At 39.9% G+C, this 6,386-nt stretch overlaps 1 non-coding gene across 1 annotated transcript; it reads left to right on the forward strand.

The window, feature by feature from the left end:
- The first annotated feature begins 2,167 nt into the window (after nucleotides 1-2,167).
- LOC141687858 (small nucleolar RNA R71) lies at nucleotides 2,168-2,274 on the forward strand. Its single transcript, XR_012561337.1, has one exon. It is a non-coding gene; the product is annotated as a small nucleolar RNA R71 (small nucleolar RNA).
- Nucleotides 2,275-6,386: the final 4,112 nt, after the last annotated feature.

A 6,386-nucleotide genomic window follows, 5' to 3' on the forward strand; every position in this document is an offset into this window, starting at 1 on the left:
CGAGCTGTCAGAAATAGGATAAATGATGCCTGCATCTAGCCATTTCAGAATTTCTTTCTTCACCACCTCCTTCATGATCGGGTTCAGTCTTCGCTGCTGTTCCACAGTTGGCTTACTTCCTTCCTCTAGCAGAATTTTATGCATACAATATGAGGGACTTATCCCCTTGATGTCTGCTATGGTCCATCCTATAGCCGATTTGAATTCTCTCAAAATCCTTAAGAGCTTGTCTTCCTCACTACCTGAAAGGTCAGCTGAAATAATAACAGGTAACGTAGATGAATCACCTAAAAAAGCATACCTCAAGTGTTCAGGTAATGGTTTGAGCTCCAAGGTAGGTGCTTCCTCTATTGATGGTTTGAGCTTCCCTTCAGCGTTCTTGAGGTCAGAAGTACCAAGAGATTCAAATGGTATGTCGAGCTTTCGCTTCCATGGAGAAGCGTTCAGATATTGTAATTGCTCGTTGCTATCTTCATCATCGCTGTCAAAATCCCCCACTAGGGCCTTTTCCAATGCATCAGACATTAGCATGTGATCGAGTTCCGAAGTAACCGCAGAATCAATCACATCCACTTTTAAGCACTCCTCATCTTCTGTAGGGAATTTCATTGCCTTGAATATGTTGAAGGTCACATCCTGATCTTGGATCCGCATAGTAAGTTCCCCTTTTTGCACATCTATCAAGGTACGGCCAGTAGCCAAGAAAGGCCTCCCCAAGATTATGGGAATCTTCTTATCTTCCTCAAAATCCAGAATAACAAAATCTGCAGGAAAGAAGAGCTTATCCACCTTGACGAGCACATCCTCAACTATGCCCCTTGGGTAAGTAATGGAACGGTCAGCCAATTGTAGCGACATGTATGTGGGTTTTGGATCAGGCAGATCCAGCTTTTTAAAGATCGACAATGGCATCAGATTAATGCTTGCTCCCAAATCACAAAGGCACTTGTCAAAAGTTAGATTGCCAATGGTGCAAGGAATGGTGAAGCTTCCTGGATCTTTTAGTTTTGGTGGTAACTTTTGCTGCAGAACAGCGCTGTATTCTTCCATGAGAGCAATGGTTTCAAGGTCATCCAGTTTCATATTCCTTGAAAGAATAGTCTTCATAAACTTCGCATAACTAGGCATTTGTTCCAGAGCCTCAACGAAAGATATATTAATGTGAAGTTTCTTGAACACCTCCAGAAACTTCCCGAACTGTCTATCCAGCTTTTGTTGCTCCAATCTCTTAGGAAAAGGTGGTGGAAGATAGAGCTGTTTCTCCCCTATATTAGCCTCAGGCAGAGTGTGTTCAACAGTAGTCTTCCTTGGTTCCGCCGCTTTCTCCTTTTGCTTAGATTCTTCATCTCTAACTTCAGCTTCGACTTCTTTTGCCTTTTCAGCATCGGCTACTTTTCCAGACCTTAAGGTAATAGCCTTGACTTGCTCTTTAGCTTCCTTCCTTCCTGGTACTTCCGTGTCACTGGGAAGAGTGCCAGGTTGACGATTGAGCACTACATTGGCTAATTGACCGATTTGATTTTCCAAGGTCTTGATAGAAACCGCCTGACTCTTGTACAACAGCTTAAGTTCCTCAAAATCAGCACTAGTAGGTGCAGCTGCACTTCCCTGTTGAGGATATGATTGCCTTGTAGCATACTGCTGTGGTTGCTGGAATCCAGGTGGGTTAAACTGTTTACTTACTCCTTGCTGATATGGTGGCTGAATAGCATTCTGATTATTTCCCCAGCTAAAATTTGGATGATTTCTGTTGTTAGGATGATAGGTCGCTGGCACAGGCTGCTATTGTCGCTGATAATTATTCACATACTGAACAGATTCGTTGACAAGAGAACACTGATCCGTAGCATGAGAACCTGCACAAAGCTCACAAACCATAGCTATTTGATTAACTCCATACGTAGCCAGAGAATCAACCTTCATTGATAGCGCTTGGAGCTGGGCTGCAATAGCGGTGGCTGCATCAACTTCCAGAATACCTGCGACCTTGCCTGACGTCATCCTCTGAGTTGGGTTTTGATGCTCGTTTGCAGCCATTGTCTCTATAAGATTATACGCCTCAGTATAGCTTTTAGCCCATAAGGCTCCTCCCGCTGCTGCATCGAGCATGGGCCGAGATTGGGCCCCCAAACCATTATAAAAACCAGTGATTACCATCCAATCCGGCATTCCATGATGTGGACATTTTCTCAACATTTCCTTGTAGCGTTCCCAAGCCTCGCACATAGATTCTGTAGGTTGCTGCGCAAACTGAGTAAGAGCACTCCTCATAGCAGCAGTCTTTGCCATTGGATAAAACTTCACCAGAAACTTTTGCGCAAGATCTTGCCACGTAGTGATGGACCCAGCTGGTTCAGAATGTAACCAGTCTTTAGCCTTATCCCTCAGTGAGAATGGGAAAAGCCTCAACTTGATAGCCTTATCAGTCACGCCATTATACTTAAAAGTGCTGCAGATCTCGACAAAATTCCTTATGTGCATGTTGGGGTCTTCAGTTGCCGCTCCTCCAAAAGAAACAGAATTCTGCACCATCTGAATAGTGCCCGGCTTGATTTCAAAGGTGTTAGCTTGAATAGCCGGATGAAGGATGCTTGACTGAATGTCATCAATTTTAGGCCGAGAAAAATCCATAAGAGCTGGATCAGCTTGAACAATACGATCTCCCATGTTTACTGGTTCTTTCTGCTCAGTTCCTGAATCCGAATCCTCAAAATCTAACTTCTCCGGAGTATCAAGAACTTCGTCTTTCTCCTCAGCTGTATCTAAGGTCCTCTTGCGAGCACGAGAACGAGTTTGCATAAACGCTTGCTAAAGTACCTGAAACACAACCGAAAAGAGTAATTAACTACTACGTCCTAATCACTGAGTCCTAATGACCAATGATGGTAAGTACATAAACTAAACAAATACGACGAGTTCCCCGGCAGCGGCGCCAAAAACTTGTTAGGGCGAAAACACGGACTAATATTCACGCAAGTATACACGTTCGCAAGTAATATAGAATACTTTCTAGTTCATTCCCTCAGAGACTCAGACTAATTTATTGTCTAATTTAACTCACTCACCAATGTATGACTACTTCTCAATGTTAAGATAATAACACTTAAAATTGTTGATTAAATATTAACTATAATTAACTACTTAATTAACCACTTAACTAACACTTCAATTTATCAATAATAAAATACTCATGAGATCACAACTTCATTATTACTTCCTTCTATAGCCATTGTTATTACCTTTAGCATGTGACAGTGATGACATTAATCGAATAACACGAAACTGATAAAAGCCAACTTTCATTGTACTAATACCATTCTACCAAACATCCACAATTAAGATAGAAGTTGAATAGTCATCAATTATGTTGAGTTCCTATATGTCTACAGAAATTGACAACATAACGATTTAAGCACAAGTTATTCCTTTTGATTACATAGGGCAAATAAAACTGTTAGAATTACCCACTAATCATGCTCAACGTACATGAACCTATGCTAGCATGGCAAGTTCTAAATCTCAAGATCCACCGTCGCTTCACAAGAGATTAACACCCTATCTTATATGTTCGCGACGCACATAAGACGAATACGCATAACCAATACTAGATATCATGCAATCATCACATATTAAAGTATTAAACAATTAACTAAAGAATTCCATAATAAATCCGTTGCAACCCCATGATCACGATTAGCCCATAATAGAACTTATCGCCATCATGGGTTCATATGAAATCATAATAAACAACACAAGAAAATAATAACTAAACTAATTATATTAAAACAGAGTACGTCACAAGAGTAAATAAGTCAAAGCAAGAAAACTAGCATCCAACGTTACAACGAAACAAGAATCACAAGAAAATATGCTTCCTCTTCGCTGCAGTGTGCTAAATCGGTCTTCTTCCTTATCTCCTTCGCTTATTGCGCAAAACACAATCTAAAACATAATCTCCTTCTTTTTCTCTGTGAAAACGTCTCAAATCTACTTATATAATAGTCCCATAAAACTCAGATTACATAGAAGTTGGAAGCCAAACAGAAGTAGAAGTCTAAAATAATTTATCCTTTTCCCCGACCCTGCGCGGCCGCTCAGCATTTCTGCGCGGGCGCGCAAGGCTGCTGCGCGGCCGCTCAGCATTGTTGCGCGGGCGCGCAGGACCCTACTGGAAAAAATCCAGGTTTGCTCCGTTTCTTCGCCGTAATCTGCCCGTTCTTTTCCTCTCGCAATGGTGAACACATGTCAAGGCTTATTCTTGATGATTCCTCCTCCGAAATGCAACTAATACCCTGAAATGCATAAACACTAGAAAAACGCATCAAATACAGAAAATACTTGATTTCAAGACACCAATTTAAGCTATTTTAAGACGTTCTAAGTGGTATAAAATGCCACTTATCACACATCTCTGTCAATCCATGTGCCTCTGTCAGCTTTGTTAACTGTCACTATCAACTGCTATGAGACTGAGCATCCGTTGAAGCTTTCATCCGTTGATGGCTTTATCCGTTGATGCTCTAGCAGTTGAAGCTTTATCCGTTGAAGCACTTATCCGTTGATGGATATTATCTGTTGAAGCATTAGAGACATCCGTTGAAGCTTTGTTTCTTATCCGTTGAAGGTCTTCAATATCCGTTGACACTTCTTCACTTATACAAAATTACAAGGCATAAAATATTTACAATTAGCCCTCCTATTTGTACATCCATTAGTAGTCAACATGACTGATTATTTCCTAACAGCATCTAAGAATTACAGCTTGAAACCAGAGAGTGAAATGTGCTACACTACCAAACTTATTGCTAAGTAAGGCTACTCCTTCAACGGATAGCCAAGATGGTCTTATCCGTTGAGGCTACAAACACTAGATTTCTACTTAAGTGTTTTGCTTAACTTATCATCAAACTAATACACATATTCCTAACAAGATGGATGAGTGGTATATTCTGATGGTTGCTGTGGTGTTTGGGAGGTGGTGGTAGGTTGGACATCAGGATAAACAGATCTATAGGTTTGAGGATCAGCATTTACCAAGATCTGTTTTACAGACTGAGGAATCTGTAAAGATCTAACCACCTTTTTCTTAGTGTCAGCATTTACCAGGTCATTAAAGGCTCGTTTTGCAATTTTGCATGGTGGAATTAAGGTACTGGCTAGTTGAGGGGGATTAGTACAGCAAAAGTTATATATAAGCTGACAGAATCTAGCAAAATAAACTACATTTCTATCTTCTGTCATCCTATCCCCAATGAAACCTGTCACAGCACTTGCAAAATCAAAATGAGTTTGGTTAATGATAGCATACCCGATGTGCTAACTCATTATAGGAATGGCATCAAAGTTGGAACACTTATTCCCAAAAGCTTTAGTGATGCAGTCAAAAAAGAAGCTCCATTCCTTTCTGATATGAGCCCGTTTCAACTGCCCAAGCTTAGCCAAACTCTGCTCATACCCCAAACTGGCCATTAACTCTTGAAGAGCTGATTCCTCCGGGGTTAAAAAAGTGCATCCTTTTGGTAAATGTAGGGCCTTGCGAATTGTACCAGGAGTTACCACATGTGTAGAATCATCCACTTTGAAAACAATACTGGGAGTACCATGTGTACCACCATTATCAAAGTGCCCAGTCTGCCAAAACGTCAGAACTTGTTGGCTTGAAAAGACTGAAGGCTGGGTCAATGCATACCCAATTTCACTGTGTGCAAGAAGATCTTACACAAAATGCAACTCAGACGGAGCTTCAGCATGATCGAGAATTACAGCATAGTTATTTCGAACAAACTTAGCTCCATCAATGATCAAATCCTTAGGTGCCATGTGAAAAATCGAGAATTAAGAGTTGCCTGTTAGGTGTTTGAGAAAATGTCTGTATGAAAAACCAACGTCAGGAGATGAAAGAGAGTAAAAGCAAAGAAAGAGAGATAAAGTGTAAAAGTAAATAAAAGATTGGAAAATCTTCTCTCTGTCATACTTATACTTGAAAAAAAAAATTAACAATTGCAAACCTGTCAGACATGCAGTAATAATGAATAGTTAATGGGCACGGGAAAACAGTAATCATTACTTACCCACTTGCAGTTTTTCAAGGAAAAACCGTTCCACTTACCCAGTAATTCCATTAATCGAGGTAAATCAGTTTTAATTCAAAATTGAAAATGTTCCAACTTATTCAATTATTTTTCACTGCAAAACCAATATTCTGAGAAGGAATTCAAATATGAGAATGACCAAAATTAAATCAAGTAAATAAGTACTGATATTGTAAGATCAGAACTTAATCAACATTAAAATGGTCATCAGAATATGGATATATCAGGATTTATCAGTGCATTTAAATTACAAACATCTCAGAGACAAAAACTTACAAAAAGTAGAAATTCCAT

The sequence above is a fragment of the Apium graveolens genome, chromosome 9, assembly GCF_009905375.1.
Source record: "Apium graveolens cultivar Ventura chromosome 9, ASM990537v1, whole genome shotgun sequence".
Taxonomy (NCBI): Eukaryota; Viridiplantae; Streptophyta; class Magnoliopsida; order Apiales; family Apiaceae; genus Apium; species Apium graveolens.